The 17,878-nt window shown below is 46.4% G+C and overlaps 1 non-coding gene across 1 annotated transcript; it reads right to left on the bottom strand.

Moving 5' to 3' along the window:
• Nucleotides 1–12,507: 12,507 nt before the first annotated feature.
• On the bottom strand, nucleotides 12,508–12,582 carry Trnat-ugu (transfer RNA threonine (anticodon UGU)). The gene has a single exon. It is a non-coding gene; the product is annotated as a tRNA-Thr (tRNA).
• Between the last annotated feature and the right edge of the window lie 5,296 nt (nucleotides 12,583–17,878).

The following is a 17,878-nucleotide window of genomic DNA, read 5'->3' as shown; positions in this document are numbered from 1 at the left end:
CTCCGCCGTCGTTTGCTCCAGGTCCCGACCAGTGACTCAACTTCCAAAGCGACGGTCACTTCTTTACTAGACACCTACGACACAGCCGTACCCAGCCTCGATGAGTCACTTCAGGAAAAGCCTGTTCTCCCCCCAGCACTGCGCACTGGAAATGAGGCTGCGGCCACGGCCTTACCGGCACCATCTCCTCCGACGGCTATGAGACCACCGCTTCTCCAGAGTTTGATGACCAGCCCGCCTGCTGTGATGGACATCATTGCAAGTGCGGTGCCTACGTCTGCTTTTCTTCAGACGGGAGCGACCTCGAACATTGAACGTCCACATTCTGATACAGAACAGCACCTCCAAAAGCAGCGGTCGTCCCGAAAACGAAAGAAGAGAAGTCAAACGCCATCCAACGACAAACTTCTTCATGTGGCATCACAAGCAGTGGGGCGAATACAAGACAGTAATCTTCCTTCGAGCGCCCTGGCGACAGGAGTGGCCGCTCCTTATGTAACATCTGAGGAACAATCCCACCCGACAACGATGGATCGCATGGAGGGAGAGTCCCTGGACCCCGCTACAGCAGCGTCACCACAACTCGTCCGCGATGAATGCGACAGTCGCTTGCCACCTGTTCCAGTCTCCTGGGCAGATGATGTCGACGATGGAGCAGATTGAGCTGGTGGCCCTCCCGTCAGACACTGCCCCTTGGAGGTGCCTGACCCACCTTCCATCCACTCTGATTGCGGCTACAGTGGCAAAGCCGGATGTTACAAGCCAACCAGACATCTCTGCCAGAACATCTGTGACAATGGTGGGAGCACGCCCACAACACTACCGCATCACGATGATGAATCTGGCCACCCTTCGGGCTTCGCACAAACTGGCAATCTTCCGTGAGACCATTTATGCTGCTGATGTCGACGTTGCCCTTCTCCAAGAAGTGATCGTTGCTGATTTCTACGCCCCCACTGGCTAAGCGGCACACATCTCCCATGCTTCTGACAATGGTGGTGGAGTCGCCATCCTCCTCCGTTCTAGACTCCCTGCTGTAGTGTACCTTCCTAATGATAGACGTATGGCTCTCACGTTGATCGGCATCCGCATCCTCAATGTATAAGCCCCATTTGGCTCCAGTCGATGTCGTGACGGATACACCTTCTTTGCTGACGAGGTAACGTCGCTTTCCGAGAGTCATCTGGATGAAATGGTTCTCGGTGGCGATTTCAACTCCACACAAGGGCCTTATGACCAACTTGCACATCATTCCCCATGTTTTGACCTCTCTGTCATCATCGACAGACTTCAGCTTGTTGACACGTGTACAAAGGTTCATGCCACCCGTGTATGTTTCACATACTATACGGCGCTGTCGTCCACACACCTCGACCGTATATATCTCACACGTTCAGTTGCTGCCGACACTGGACATGCCGAAGTATGACCTCTAACTTTCTCTGACCACGACGCCTATATCTGCGATGTGGTCCTCGCCTGTCAACAGGTGTGGCACAACCGTGGCCTGTGGAAGTATACCTTTCCCACCTGACTGTCCCCGATTGCCGAAGGATCGTTGAGGATGTGTGGGCCCTCTGTCGTCGACGTTGCCCTGCATACACATCCACCTTATACTGGTGGCTATCTTGCACGAAACCAGCCCTACGCAGGGCACTGATGGGATATGGCAAAGACTTCAAAGCTTGGCAAGAGAGCACCATGGACTTTTATTACGCGGTGCTTCGTGACTGCACTTCGATGGCACTCTCTCCTGTCCGTCAGACGATAGTGCATCGTGCTAAGGCTCAGGTACTTCACTCATGCGACAACGCTGGGAAGGGGCCCTTGTCAGATCCTGCAACTGTGTCAAATGCCTCACGAAACGCCATAGAAGTACCACGTCCTCACAGAAGCCCGACGTCGTCGTTGAGTTCTCATCCACGACCTCACCGATGCAGAAGGACGACGATACACTACACAAGGCTCCATTGGTCATGCTTTCTATTCTCATTTCCGCCGGCTGTACGCTGCCGTCCCACATCCCCCGATCCCCCGACCCTAATAGACGAAGTAGCATCCCAGAGTATGGTGCTCAAGAACTTCAGGAATAAGTGACCTCCGATGAAGTCCTAGATGGTATCAAGGAGGGTGCTGCCAACAAGTCTCATGGATCTGACGGCCTCTCCCTCGAATTTTACAAGTGTTTTAGCTATCTTTTGATAACTACTTGGACGTCCATCTGTCGCGAACTGATGTCACCCATGACGACGATCGGAGCCTCCTTCCTTGATGGGGTCATCATCCTGGCCCCTAAGTCACATGGGCGATCACGGATCTGTGATTACCGGTCCAGCACTCTGCTCAACAGTGACATGCAAATTTTTATCTGTTGATTGGCCTCACGACTCAAGAAGGCAGCAAGATACGTCACCTCCCTTGATCAGACTTCGCTGGGCGTTGACAACAACATCCATACGGCCCTTTGCCGTTACAGGGACATGATCCTCGCGCTGTCGCAACGTTCACCTGGCGCATTAGCATCTCTTGACTCCAGTCAGGTATTCGACCATGTCGACCATACCTTTCTGAAATGGATCCTCCAACACATGGGTTTTCCGACTCGTATAGTAACAGTGGTAACGCTACTCTTCAATGGCGCGACTTCAAGAATACTCTGTAATGGTCGCCTCACCGAGCCTCTAACGATCGAGCGGTGTGTCCGACAGGGTTGCCCACTTTCTACGATATTGTATGCTTTGGCATTAGAGCCCCTTCTCCAGGGGCTTCGCCAACGCCTGGTGGGCCTGACATTGCATGGACACCGCTTCTGTTGTACAGCCTATGCTGATGATCTAGTTCTTTACCTCTGCAATGAAGACGATGTTCACGCGGCTCTGACTCGGGTGGCGACATATGGTGAGGAATCGGGTAGTCCTCTTGACATTTCCAAATCGAAGATTCCGCTCATTGGTGAGGGTCTACCTGAGCGATTTGTCGCTCCTCTAAGTGTGGCCACCAGCGTCCGCTGTTTGGACACTGATTTTATGAATGACCTCCGTCGTTCAGGGGCAACGAACAGTAGACGTCTCCTCCAAGCGCTTTTGCATGAATAAGGCCGGAGTGGCCGTGCGGTTCTGGGCGCTACAGTCTGGAGCCGAGCGACCGCTAACGTCACAGGTTCGAATCCTGCCTCGGGCATGGATGTGTGTGATGTTCTTAGGTTAGTTAGGTTTAATTAGTTCTAAGTTCTAGGCGACTGATAACCTCAGAAGTTAAGTCGCATAGTGCTCAGAGCCATTTGAACAATCTCCTCCAAGCGATCAGGGCTGGCCGTGTGGATCACCGGCTTAGATCCCTCTACATTATACTGCGTGCGCAATACGTGAATGTTTACCACGCCTCACGCATCCTCCATGTGGAACAAGTGTTCCCTGTCCCGATTACCCTCGCACATCATATGTTGATGACGATGGTATCGTTTGTCTCTACCGGTATTTTACTTAAAGTTCAGTATTCCTGTATCTTTTGTCTGTACCGGTATTTTATTCAAAGTTCAATAGTCCTCCCGCGGGAGGGTGGTGAAGTGTGCTTATTCCATGTGCCAGATAGAGTTACTGTACATTTTGTTAGCTCCCATGTGAAAGTCTGGCGACGCTGCCCGACGAGCCTGAACGGACTCCTTTTGCATGTATAAGCGCCAATATCCAAGTCAGCCCCAGTCATGCTATCAGACATTCCATCCCCTTTTATCACTTTCGCCACTTCTTTCTTGACTTAAGTTACATCCTGCATTCCTTACCACTTTCATGTGTACTCCAGACAAAGACTGTAAACGACACATTACAAATGTGTCGAACCCCCAACCCCATCGAACACATGTTTCCCCAGATCATATGGCATCGTGTGTGGAAAGCGGTACATGTTGGTTATCTCGACACCAGCGTCCAGACCATCTGGTATATCACCTTCAATGGCAAACAGGTCAATCAGTTTCGTTTGCACCGCATCCGCCTCGCTGTTACACCCCTCTGGGTTCACTGTGGTGTAGGGGACACGGAATTTCATCGATTCTCTTGTGGTCCGTCGTCTAACGTCTGGAGGCTCGCGCAGCGTATCTTGACTTTCCTAACCCGACAGACACCTGCTCAGATCGCTTTCCTGACGCTTTTATTCCCGAATGTGATTCATTACCCCGCAACAAAAACTAACGCTGTGAATTGGATGAGTGGTCACATGGTCCGCTACCATTTTCGCCCTGACGAGAAACCAGAACTAGGTAATTGGACGTACCTTAAAGATCGACACTGTACACTTGTTCGCAGCCCCAGATACAAGCAGTTCTTTTCCAGATTTCTACGGAGAGCATTTCATGACCCGCCTTCCAGCTGAAACGTCGAAGCCATGAGATGCTGATGCTGTTTTGCCGACATAATGTTCTGAAAGCACTAGAAACGATATCTCCATTAAATTTTCTAGAAGACACGTTTGGATGATCTGCCAATCGGAAGGCGCTAGCGACTGCTGAAATTCTGGTACGTAGACTAACTTAATTAAAAGACATAAAAGAATAAAAAAATTAAAAAATAAAACGCAAAAATAAAAAAACGAAAAATGCAATAAAATAAACTAAAATAAACAATAGCCCATTCACAACTACTTTCATTTTCATCGCTTCTCTATATATTCTTCCCCCCTACTTTCTTCATTTCCTACACCCTTGTACTAATAGATTAGTTGTTTTAGGATAGGCCTAGATAGGCGCCAACGCCTGAAGAGGTTTTTATTAATTTTTTTTATTTTTTGGTTAGGACACAATTGTTGGTGGCAATTAGATTTTTTTTGTAGTTTTCCCTTTCCTGTCCATGGTAGAAAAAAACAAGTGCAGTACTCGCCCGCGAAAGGCGAAGGTCTCGAGTTCGAGTCTCGGTCAGACACAAAAGAAGGTGGGCGAGCCACGATTTCTTTTTCTTTTTCTTTATTTTCGCTTCATTCAAATTTGTGCCTGTGCGTAGTGTAATGTCCGCTTCCAAGAGCAAGGTGTGAGGTAAGTGACCTATAATGACAATTGATTCTGCGCAACTATTCATTAACAGCCTAAAGGAAGTGGCTTTCGAATGAGAACTGCAAACGTTTGATGACAAGGCGACAAGTCAATAGACCCTCCACCGGAAAACACTTCTGGTGTGTCATACACAGCATGAGTGACATTACTTGAGTCATATGACAGGATTGGTAAGTGAGTTAGATATGCCTCCTTACCCTACATAGGTGTTTGTAAGAATGTGAATGTAATCACTTCCAAGCAAATGCTGAAAACTTAGTAGTTTGTCACATAAGCTGCAACAAATGAATGCAAAAGTTTCACAATCACACAGTTTCTATATGTTCTGTCGAAACATATGTTTTTAAAATTTTTGAAGCTGCGTTCCGTTTTGGAAGTCTTAACGCTTGGATTCCTTTGTTGTAAAATAGTTTACATCTGTTTATTTGTTGTTTTCATTTATGTGAGACGTATACACTAAAGCACCAAAGAAACTGATATAGGCATGCGTATTCAAATTCAGAGATATGAAAACAGGCAGAATACGGCGCTGCTGTCGGCACCGCCCATATAAGACAACGCAGTTGTTAGATCGTTTATTGATGCTACGGTAAGAGTTTGCCAGGATTTAAGTGAGTTTAAACGTATTGTTATAGTCGGTGCACGAGCTATGGAAGACAGCGTCACCGAGGTAGCAATAAAGTGGGGAATTCCCGTACGATCAATTCACGAGTGTATCGTGAATATCAGGAACCCAGTAAAACATCAAATCTCCGACAACGCAGTCGCCGGAAAAAGATCCTGTAAGTACGGGACCAAGAGAATTGTTCAGTGTGGCAGAAGTGCAACCCCTCCGCAAATTGCTTAAGATTTCAGTGCTGGGCCATGAACAAGTGTCAGCATGCGAACCGTTCTACGAAACATCATCGATATACACTTTCGAAGCCGAAATACCACTCGTGTGCCCTTGATGACTCCATAACACAAAGCCTTACGCCTCACCTGGGCCCGTCAACAGCGACATTGGACTGTTGATGACTAGAAACATGTTGTCTGGTCATAAGAGTCTCGTTTCAAATTGTATCCAGCGGATGGACGTGTAAGGGCATGGAGACAACCACATGAATCCATAGATCCTGCGTGCCATCAGGGGACTGTTCAAGCTGGTGGAGGCTTTGTAATGGTGTGGAGCACGTGCGGTTGGTGTTATATGGGACCCCTGATATGTCTAGATATGACTCTGACAGGTGACACGTACGTATACATCCTTATAACACTGCAACCGGTATCACGTGGCTTGTGCAATCAAATACCAAATTTGGTATATTACGCACTATGCCCCAACAGAGCAAATAGTGCTGTCTCGGAAAAGCCAAGCATAAAACTTCCGTCTGCTACTACTACACCATAACCTCTAAGCTGGATGAAGTTCGTATAATGAAATTATTTTTATGAAAGCAATTACAGTATGAAGAAGCAGAGCAGTGTTACACTATGAAAGGAATTTAGTTGTGCTGACCGTGATATACCTAACGGAGGTGGCTTAGCGGAAGCGAAAGTCAGAATTACATAAATATTTAAAAAGTAACAAACAGTATTTTACCTATCTTCACTGTTCAAAGAATAAAGAAATCGGTCGCCAGCCTAATTAGGCATGAGAATGATTGACATTCTTGTTCAAGAAAATAGGTATGAGTAACTTTAACGGACAAACACAAGCTATAATTTGCCACAGGCGAGTGCAATGAACTCTGGCACCTGAATACAGTATGTTCACGTTAAGGTTGGAGCTAACATATCAGAACAAACTATTTACATAATTATAACAAATAATGAAATGATAATTAAATGGACACCCTTGCTGCAAACAGGCGTTGATGTACTTCATTGGGGACATGTTGAAAATGTGTGCCCCGACCGGGACTCGAACCCAGGATCTCCTGCTTACATGGCAGACGCTCTATCCATCTTTTTTTTTTTTTTTTTTTTTTTATTAAATTTATGTCAGGCTTACCACCTTTGCTGACATACATGTTGTTGTACTATCGCATAAATAGTGTCTACAAGTCCATATGTTGACAAATAGTGGCTACTTAGAAAATTAATTAATTAATGAAATGAATAAAACTGAAAATTCCCAAATGAAAGACATGAAGACATTGCGGATAGTACAAATACAAAAGAAACATGCTCCTGTAGCAATGAAATGAAATTCGTGTCGGGGGCGACACCTGCTCACGACCCGACGTTCGATAGAGCAAGAGAGCCATCTATCGACTCGTTCTCCAGACGTTGGTGTAAGACTGGGTCGTCTTCTCGAAATGAACTAAGGGTCCGTAAGTGTGATCGATGTCTATCTCGGCTTCTTCGTCTATCTCATCTCTCACCCGTCACACCCCATCTGGCCGGCGGGTCGGTAAATGTAAGGCGCAAGTAATTAGCGAAGTCTTGTCTATATTTCTTATGCTGTTGCAGCTTCGTGTGTCCATCCAGGAGAAAATGCCAAAAATCAATTTTGTCCTTTTCCGATTCATTATACACGTAGCCCACCACCATTCCCCGCACCCATGTCACTGCATTGGTTTTTTGGACCGGGAAATAATATTCTTGGGGGAAAAAAAGCGTGTCTGATGAAATTGTGTGAGGGGCGGAGCGTAACAGGAACGCCAATATCTGTTGTGCCAAGTGCCACACTGGAGCCGTCCCACTACATGTTAAACGATGTTCATCAGTGTCCACTGTTGCGCAGCCTAAACATAGTGGAGTGTCTGCCAAATGAATCGCGTGCCGCGGTTGATTCGTTGCGAACTTCCTATTTATCACCACATACCATGTTGAGCGTACCGACGTTGGGAGGTAAACGTTCCGTATAACGCGCCATATCTGTCGCCAGTTCTTGTCTGGGTACTTCTTTTCCAGGGTATTCCTGGGGCACCGGCGCAGTAAGAGTTGGTATACGTCTCGCGTCGTCGGTAGTCGTGTTGTTGGGAAGAAATCTCTGACATAGCTAAGCTCCAAAAAAAAAAGACTTGAAATGTGACAGCTTCGGTGAAATATGGCCCACATCGACTGGGGGCAGCATTGAAGTGGGCGCTAGTACGTCGGCCAACGCACCCGAGATATTGCGAAATTGACCGCGCCACTGTCGGAAAATCGTACTGACGAATAACGCCCGTGCCTTTTCATATACGTTCACTAGACCAAGTCCACCCTCTCCAGGTGGTAGCGTAAGCGTTGTGTATCGGATCTTAAACAGGTGTCCCACACTCACGTAGGTTCCGAAAGTTGCTTGTATCCGTGATGCCATTGTGCGCGTTAAAGGCAGGACATGCGCTACGTGAGTGAGTCTCGGTGCTAGGTATACGTTAACATAGGTCACCCTCTGAATCATATCCAACGCTCTTAATTTCTGTAACAGCACCATTGTCCGCATCAGCTTCAATATGCGTCGGTAGTTATCCGCTGCTGTCCGCTGCACATCCGTGTGGAACGTAATACCTAGGCATTTTATGGTCTTAACCAAGATGAGCGGGCCTTCCTCCCCCGGTTGTAATCCTCGACCGACATTCATGCAGCGTGTTTTTTGTAGATTAAGCACGCTTCCTGCCGCCATCCCATATCGCTGTATCCATGCCAACGCCGTACGTACTTCTTCGCCTGTCCGTGCCACCAGCATCATATCGTCAGCATAAGCGCGGCAATGAAAGGTCAGTTGTGGCAACGGCACTCCCTCCAACCGTCTTCGGAGACCATATAGACAGGGTTCCAAAGCCATTGCATACAAAAATATCGAAAGGGGGCAACCTTGACGAACTGACCTTGAAATAACGATGTAGTCAGTGCCCCGCCCATTCACCGAGACCTTGGATCGTACGCCGTGTAACAGTCGCATGATCACTAGGATGAAGGCCTGTGGGATTCCCAATCTGCCCATCACCGCATGCAAAAAGGTATGATCCACTCTGTCGAATGCATGATCGAAGTCAATAGCGACGAGTGCCCCACGCACTCGGCATGCCGCTGCTAACGCGATGATATCTCGGTAGTCACTGAGCGCCGTATGTACGTTGCTCTTACCGCCGAGGCAAGTTTGTTCTATGAGGAGTCTATCAGAAAGTGAAGACCGCAGGCGAGCCCCAAGGATGCGCGCGAAAATCTTATAGTCGCAGTTCAAGAGAGTGAGTGGTCTATAATCTCCTGGATTTCTGCCACCGCGTGGTTTGGGTATTGGGATGATGATACCCTCCGTGAATTCGGCAGGTATCTCAGTCTGCGGTAACAGGAGTTCGTTGTACATCTGAATCCAGGTCCGTCCCATGAGGTATGCAAAGGCGCGGTAAAATTCAATTGGGAAGCCGTCCTGTCCTAGGGACTTGTTCGGAGCCCCCCTGGCAATTGCGTCTGTCAGCTCGTCCTCTGTTATCGCTGTGATGAAAGTCTCTGCATCCAGTGGTGGTCCTCTATCGGGCATTTCCGAGATGACATCATGTAGTGTCTCGTGGTTCACATGTACAGGTCCATATAACTGGCGGAAATAGTCGGTAAACACATGCGCAATATCACGCTGGTGCACAACTTGCTGGCCAGTTTCAGAGATTAGTTCCCTGATCAAAGTCCTGCGTCGTCGTTGGCGTTCACGTACCACGTGGTGCATGGAGGGGGTTTCGGCAGCAACTGTGTCCGCCAGTCTCGCCCGGACCATTATACCTTCCATTCTTAGTCTCGTCAGCTGTAATAACTTGGCTTTTATCCTGCGCATGGCCGTGTGCCTTTCCGGCGATGGTTGTTGGGTCATCAGCTCCCTCAGGGCTGTAAAATAAAAATCAGCCGTTGTGCGGTTCCACTGCGATTTGTCCTGCCCGTATCGTATCAACGTTCGCCGTAACGTTGGTTTTGCGCATTTAACCCACCACTGGAGAACCGAGGTGTATGCTCGTTGGCGGCGAACGCAGGTCTCCCAGGCCGCCTCTATCGACCGGTGACATTCAGTGTCACGTAAAAGTGCACAATTCATTTTCCAGTGACCTTTACTCCGCCATATCTTCTGACGCGTTAGTGAAATCGTACAGACGTACGCCATATGATCCGTAAAAGCCGCTGGCCAGATTTCGGCATCCAGTATCGTCGTCCGTAGAGCGCGTGTCACGTACACTCTATCAAGTCTACTCGCCGAGTGTCCCGTGACAAACGTATAACCCGGTCTGTCACCATGCTGCAGTTCCCAGGTATCCAGAAGCGCCATTTCGGTAATCAACGCACGCAGTTCCATGCATGGCACATAATGAGGTACTTGGTCCTTTTTGTCGACGACACAATTAAAGTCGCCGCCCACTATATAGTTATCAAAGCGTCCAGCGAACAACGGTGCTATCTCTTCGGTGTAAAAAGTCGCCCTTTCTCTTCGTTTTGTGGAGCCAGATGGTGCGTACAAATTGATGAAACGAACGCCGTCGACAGTGATCGCTATGCCGCGTGCCGAAGGGAGAGACCTGACGTCCTCCACTTCTATTCCTTCCCTGGTGAGAATCGCCACACCGCATCCACTTTCATCGTGCACTGAATAATGTGCCTCGTAACCGTAGAACTCTGGCGGCGATGTGAAACGCACTTCTTGTAAGAGTACAATATCCACGTCCGCAGCGCGTAACTTATCTTTCAGCATTTGAATTTTAAGCGGTGTCCGTATGCCATTAATGTTTATCGTGGCAATGCGGTACGCCTGGCTTGTGTTCATCAGTTGTAGGGCGGTGTCATTAAGCGTCCATCTGCACCCCCGGCGCTCCTCAACACACTAAGTTGGTCAACATTTCCCGACCCCTCCCGGCCTTTGGCCAGGACTGTCCTCAATCGTCGCGTTCGTATTTTCATCCTGTTCCTGTTGGTCCATTTCTTGCGCCCAGACCCCCAGCATATTTCCGGAACTGGTCGAAGGATGGGAGGTAACGTTGTCATCGCTCTGATGTTGGACAGTTGTCATCTCCACTTCCGCCTTCCGGTTACCAGAAGGAGAGGTCAAGTTATCGTCGCTGTGTAGTTCCTGCATCGTCATCTCGGTATCTGTTGAATCCACTGGTCTCAGGTCGATACTGTCGTTGTCGTCCACTGTCCCCTCGGGACTATGGCTATCGTCAGCAGAAGTCAGTCGACGCTTCTTTCTTCTCTTCGGCGAACGCTGTTTCCGTTGCCTTGCTTCCGCATCGGCTGTTGGGGTTGCGTATCCTCCGTCTTGGGCCTGGCCTATCACGCTCTCGTTGGAAGCACTGGCAGCCACCACGGATGAGCCTGGAGCGGCCGTCAGCTGCATCTCTTCTGTGGTGTCCTGTGTCTGCTGTGGTGGAACCGGTGGTCGGAGTTCCAGCCCGTTGGCGTCCATGTTCTCTATAGGGGGCAGCTGCTGGTGCCCATCGGAAGTCTCCCTCACGTCGCCTCTCAGGGCTTCCACAAAGGTCAACGGTAAGACAGTCGTCGGTTGTGGCGCCTGAACGTCATCCCGTGGAGTTTGCACTAAACGTAGCTGGAGGCATTCCGAGCGGACGTGACCTTCTTTCCCGCACCCCGAGCAAGTGCGAGGTTGCCCATCATAGATTATAATCGCTCGACAACCTCCTATGTACAAATAAGAGGGGACGTGCTTGCGCAGTTCTATCCGTATTTGTCTCACCCCATTTAAAACGGGGTACGTGGTAAAACTCGTCCATTTTTCGGCCACATGGGATAGAACTGTACCGTATGGTCGAAAGGCGTCGGTAACAAGTTCAGACGGGACCTCAAACGGAAGTTCGAAGACTCGTATAGTGCGGATCCCCATTCCCGCGTGATCGACTGTAACCGCACCAACATTCCCGTCGGCATGACAGAAACGATACCCGTTCGGTGATCGTTGTAGAAGTCTTTCGCAAGCAGCCTCGTCAACAAGCTTGACATAGACGACGCTTGAAACGAGCGATAAATTGATTCCCACGATTTCCTGTGGATCGATTTTTACCTCTTCTCTGAAGAAACGTTCAATCTCGTGTGCCTTTGGTCGTGTATAGTCGTTCGCAAATCTGAACTTCAAAGTCGTTTTTCTGTACGAGTGTGCCATCTCGTTCTAGACTCACAACACCGCACACGCGAAGCTGCTCCGGCGTAAACAAACAGGCGCGCGCACCGCAGCGCGGCCGGCAGGCAACACGGTCCGCACTGTGTCACTGCCGAAGGCAGACTGCCAACTGCCAGCCTAATTAGGCATGAGAATGATTGACATTCTTGTTCAAGAAAATAGGTATGAGTAACTTTAACGGACAAACACAAGCTATAATTTGCCACAGGCGAGTGCAATGAACTCTGGCACCTGAATACAGTATGTTCACGTTAAGGTCGGAGCTAACATATCAGAACAAACTATTTACATAATTATAACAAATAATGAAATGATAATTAAATGGACACCCTTGCTGCAAACAGGCGTTGATGTACTTCATTGGGGACATGTTGAAAATGTGTGCCCCGACCGGGACTCGAACCCAGGATCTCCTGCTTACATGGCAGACGCTCTATCCATCTGAGCCACCGTGGGCACAGAGGATAGTGCGTCAGCAGGGACTTATCCTTTGCATGCTCCCCGTGAGATCCACATTCCCAACATGTCCACACCACTACATTCGTAGTGCGCCTAATAGATGTTTGCCCATTATACTCATTACATGTAAGCAGGAGATCCCGGGTTCGAGTCCCGGTCGGGGCACACATTTTCATGTCCCCAATGAAGTACATCAACGCCTGTTTGCAGCTAGGGTGTCCATTTAATTATCATTTCTAGTAAAGCTGCATGGTCATCCACGGTAACTGTTCTTTCGGGAACAGATACTACCGTCATACATAGTTAAAAAAATATGGCTTCCGGCCATTGACCTTCTCGTGCGAACGCACACGCTATGCCCGAACTCGTACGGGACTTGGTAGATTAATCTGCCACGAGTAATGAGTATGATGGGCAAACATCTATTAGGCGCACTACGAATGTAGTGGTGTGGACATGTTGGGAATGTGGATCTCACGGGGAGCGTGCAAAGGATAAGTCCCTGCACACGCACTATACTCTGTGCCCGCGGTGGCTCAGATGGATAGAGCGTCTGCCATGTAAGCAGGAGATCCCGGGTCCGAGTCCCGGTCGGGGCACACATTTTCAACATGTCCCCAATGAAGTACATCAACGCCTGTTTGCAGCTAGGGTGTCCATTTAAATATAATTTCATTTCTAGTAAAGCTGCATGGTCATCCACGGTAACTGTTCTTTCGGGAACAGATACTACCGTCATATATATAACACATAACAAAACACGCTATTACCTTGAGGACTTAGTCAAAGTGAATGGTCTCAATAACGTTACTATTAATATTCACTGTAGAATCGTAAACTGGAGATAGGTTTAGTATTACTTTTCAAACAAATTCCTATCTGACATGAAATATGGATATGGTTCACAGCAAACTTAGTTACTGTGCATAGGTTAAGCTTCTCAATACTAAACACCTTTCTACTTAGAATGCAAATTAAATGGAATTCACTAACAGATTACTTCTCACTGTCTTTTGAATAAAGAAGTTACTATTTTCATAGATAGTGGCCTTTCTATTAATCGTTATCTAGCATGAGCACAATAGACAAACACCATTAATATGCACTTTTAATACACGAGAGAGAGCCAATATTGTACAGAATTTGACTTGAATAGTAAGAGTAATTGAAACTTTCTGTAATTAAGTAATTTTGAGCATTTTAACTACTTTAAATGGAGGAGGGCCTTAATCTTGACCACTGTAGCAGAGCAAACTAAACACGCTTTTAATACACTAAAGAAACAAGCCCTTAACAAGCATGAACATATAGCTTTTAACAGTAGTAGTCCTCAACTTTTAATGCAGTAGAACTCAACTTGATGTGGTTATAAGACAATAGCTCACCTTTGAATGATTTTCAACAGACTGCACTGTAATCCTTTAATCTGCAAAACTCAATAAGTCACAGTTTTTATAACATTCACTTTAGAAGTTGGTAACAAAATATTGATAAACAGTTTTAATAGAAAAAATTATTTTCAACACGCATCATTTACTTTAGCTCACTCTCTTGCCACATTAACTTTAACTTTCTTTTTACTATGTTCAAGAGGCATTAATTAGTATAACACTGGGCCTTAATGTTCTTTCAGTAAGGACACTCGGTAATCACTTTAGCATAGGAAGGACCCTAAGTGGAAATGTGACAGAGGTATAAAAAAATCAAGGTAGGTATAAGTTATCTTATATTTGCGCACACTAAAACATCCAATGGGCTGATCCTTCACCATACGTTTCTACTATTCCTTGGTTCCTTTTCAGTGATTACGCAATGTGGTGGCGATTGCATGTTGGTAGGTGGATTTGAGGATAGAATTGCTGGACACTGTCACTTCTTGGTGGCGATGATAGATATCAATTCCAGAATAGTTCCAGCTCTTCATCCATCCATCCGGGGCATTGGAAAGTGGCACGGAAAGCTTCTCTCGGCACCAGCACAATAGACAACTTTTACATGAGCAGTTGACAGTTTGGTAGCTCGTCCCCGACTGACTCTTGGTTCCACCTTTCTATCCATGCCCACCACATTTTGCGTGCGCCATACAGTTCCGTTCCCGAGGGGAACCACAACAACTTTTACGTATGAAATAACTAAGAACCATAAGTGAAGGTCAGCAGTTTACATAACAGTAACCAAACATATTAAATAAAACAGAACATTTGCACATATTGACATTTCTACAAAAAATTATTCACACAAAATTACAAATATATGCAATAAGTTTTGTCTCCCTCCAAACGAGACAAAGAATTTAAATGATACAGACACTACATTGCATAGAATCAAATCATGACATCAAAGTTTTTTACACAGAAAAGAATAACCACTCTCATGGTGACAATTCAATCCAACAACATTTACAGAAACTCAACGATATAACACTAAACAAAACAAAAGGCAAAGTAAATCAGTACAGCATTAGAGCTATGGTGTTACATGATGTCTGATCACCTGCACTCATTCATGTCGTACTCTTACTAATTTACTGACAGCCCTGCAAGTTTTATAGTGTCAGTTTCCTCTAATACTATTTCAGACATTAGTCGAGTCCATGCCACGTCGTGTTGCGGCACTTGTGCATTCTCACGGGAGCTCTAGACGACGTTAAAAAATATATCGGCTCAACCACTTGTCTATAGCGTAAAGCACTAAGATTGACGCGTTTCGGAATTCAAGCTTCCGTCATCACAATAATAAAACTTGTTGCAGCCGTGTGGAGGTGCACCTTGGAAGACACGGCTGCTACAAGGGAAGTAGCCACGATGTTTTAATTGTATTATCAGTTTTATTGTGCCTGGTGCATGTTCCATTTTAGCGAGTTTTAACAGGTTCTTTTACTTTTTATTATTCTGATGATGGAAACTTGACTTCCGAAACGCGTCAATCTTAGTGTTTTACACTATAGACAAGTGGTTGAGCCGATATATTTTTTAACGTTGACATTCACAACCACGACCTCTGATCCAGTATGGATAAAATCAAAGCTCTAGACGATATTAGGCTGGTGTACCAGTTTCTTTGGCTCTTCAGTGTGCATGAGAGGGGTCTGATGGGGCCCTCTGAAACGATATCAGCCGGCGCAGCACTCACATTACTCACACTGCACCTCACAGGTCAAAAACCATATACTTTTACCCAAAAAATGGTGCCCAATGTCTGATTACAAAAATCCCTGTAGCACAAATCTTGTCACTCAGTTACTTCAACACGTGGGGCCAGTGGAACGGGCAGATGGCTCGTACAGCTACAGAATGTGTTTGACGAAATTTCTCGTGAGTCACTAACTGCAGTGGTGTCCCACCCTGCCGCAGGGTCTGGAGGTCTGCACGTCGGCCTTCCTGAGCGCCTGGGTGGAGGGCAGTCGACACCTGCGACGCGGCTTACTGGTGGTGATGGCTCGAGCCAGGAGGCCCCTCGAGCTCACCGCCGGCCGCATGCACCCCATCAACCGCGCCACCTTCGTTTCGGTGCGTACAACGGCACACTGTACATCAGAGAATCGATCTCTCTTTACTTCAAAATGTTTCCCTCCAGTGGAAAGAACGCGAAATCTGAGTTGGTGGTTCAGTAGTTCCATAGAAGATCTCAAGCTCCCTGACTTACATTGTCAATACTTCTCAATACCAAGATCGCTTTCTGCTAGTATGCTTGATACACTTTGACTTGATTGCCAGTGGAGCTAGCTGAGTGAGTCACCATTCGTGTCTTGGAGAGTGCCAGATGAATATTGCATGGGGGCTTAATTAAATATAATGAAAATAATTTTAATTTTAGTCGCTGTTTGTCCGATTACGAAGTCTCGTTACCGGTTGGCCCTGGCTAGTATTACTCCGCAATCTGACTGCATAGAATAACAACAAAGAATGAAAGGAAATTTCCGTTAACACAATTAATTAACTAAGTCCCCAGCAACTGTAAAAGCTACGAAACAACAAAGCACAAGTGTAACTGTTCTGTGTGTGGAAGTGTGATTCAACGTACACATCTGGCACGGTTCTTCCTCAATACGACAAGATGCTTTAAACGCCATTTACAATGAAGTAATTAAAAAAACCAGAAATACTATAATTGGACATAGAAACCAGAATTACACTCTAATACATGAACACAAGCCAGATGCTTTGTTGACTGAACCTGTGAGCAAGAGACATTGTTAGTTAGGAAATTTAAAAAGAAAATTTAAAAAAATGTTTTTTATCTTCATATATATTAACGAAAAATACACTCTGATCATTACACCATCCCCATTCGAACAGCATCGGCTGTCTAGCCCATCAGAACAACTGCACACGACATGCTCACAACTAGTACTGCTATCGACATCCTCTCAACAAGCACTGACTACGGCAACCTCAGAACTACAACTGCCCACAGCAACTTCTGAACAAGCACTGCCAGTGGAGGCGGCGGAATAAAACTCTTTGGCGCAATCTCTGGCGCTGTGACTCAGTGTAGCCACCTTTCAATATCTCCAATTAGCTAGCTTAAGGGAAGCCGAAAAGATGAAAATGCAAAATTAACGTTTTTTGTTTTCTTCAGTATAAAATCATTTGGAGTTTTCTGAATAAAACAAATCAAGTTTCACCCTTCTAAGTGAATTCTAAGTGTGTTTCTTATCGCTGCAAAGTTGACACGCCTCGTAAACGGTTGTAGCGAGTTGGTGTGTCACCTCTGACGGCGCCGCTCGCTGGCTGCAAGAAGGGTATCTTTGCGGAATTAGACAATGTTTTGTTTTCCAACGTTGCATGGCTAATGTCATCAGACGGGTTTACTCACCTACTAATTTGAGGATATAATGGAGTAGCGTTTACCGATATGAACAGTCACTTGTCTCAGGGATAAATGCTATAACGTGTAAAAATTTTAATTTGGGTTGGGATTCCCAAAAGAGTGTTTGTACAGATAAAAACATTGCATTTTCGAGTGTATGATGCGGTGGCAACATACAATGAAGGAAACATTATCAAATGTGATGTGCCGAAACGTTTAGGTTTCCAACCAGGTCATATCACCATTTCCACAATGCGCCTAATTGATGAAGAAAGATTAAGAGGTGCTGGAAGAAGAGACAAAAGCCTACAACATGCAGCAGAAGGGAAGAAAAGACCAGTGGAAAGGAAACTAACACTGGAAAAAGAAGAGGATGTTGATAATCCATCATATGGTGCAAGAATATATTAAGAAACTTTGGAAGTCATTTTCCGTAACTTTAAAATTTTCCTTTTTGAGGAACATTTTCTCAAAAACTGCTA

Source organism: Schistocerca serialis, chromosome 7 (genome assembly GCF_023864345.2).
Source record: "Schistocerca serialis cubense isolate TAMUIC-IGC-003099 chromosome 7, iqSchSeri2.2, whole genome shotgun sequence".
NCBI lineage: Eukaryota > Metazoa > Arthropoda > Insecta > Orthoptera > Acrididae > Schistocerca > Schistocerca serialis.
The sequence above is the reverse complement of the archived record's forward strand: the minus strand, read 5'-3'. Positions and strand labels throughout refer to the sequence as shown.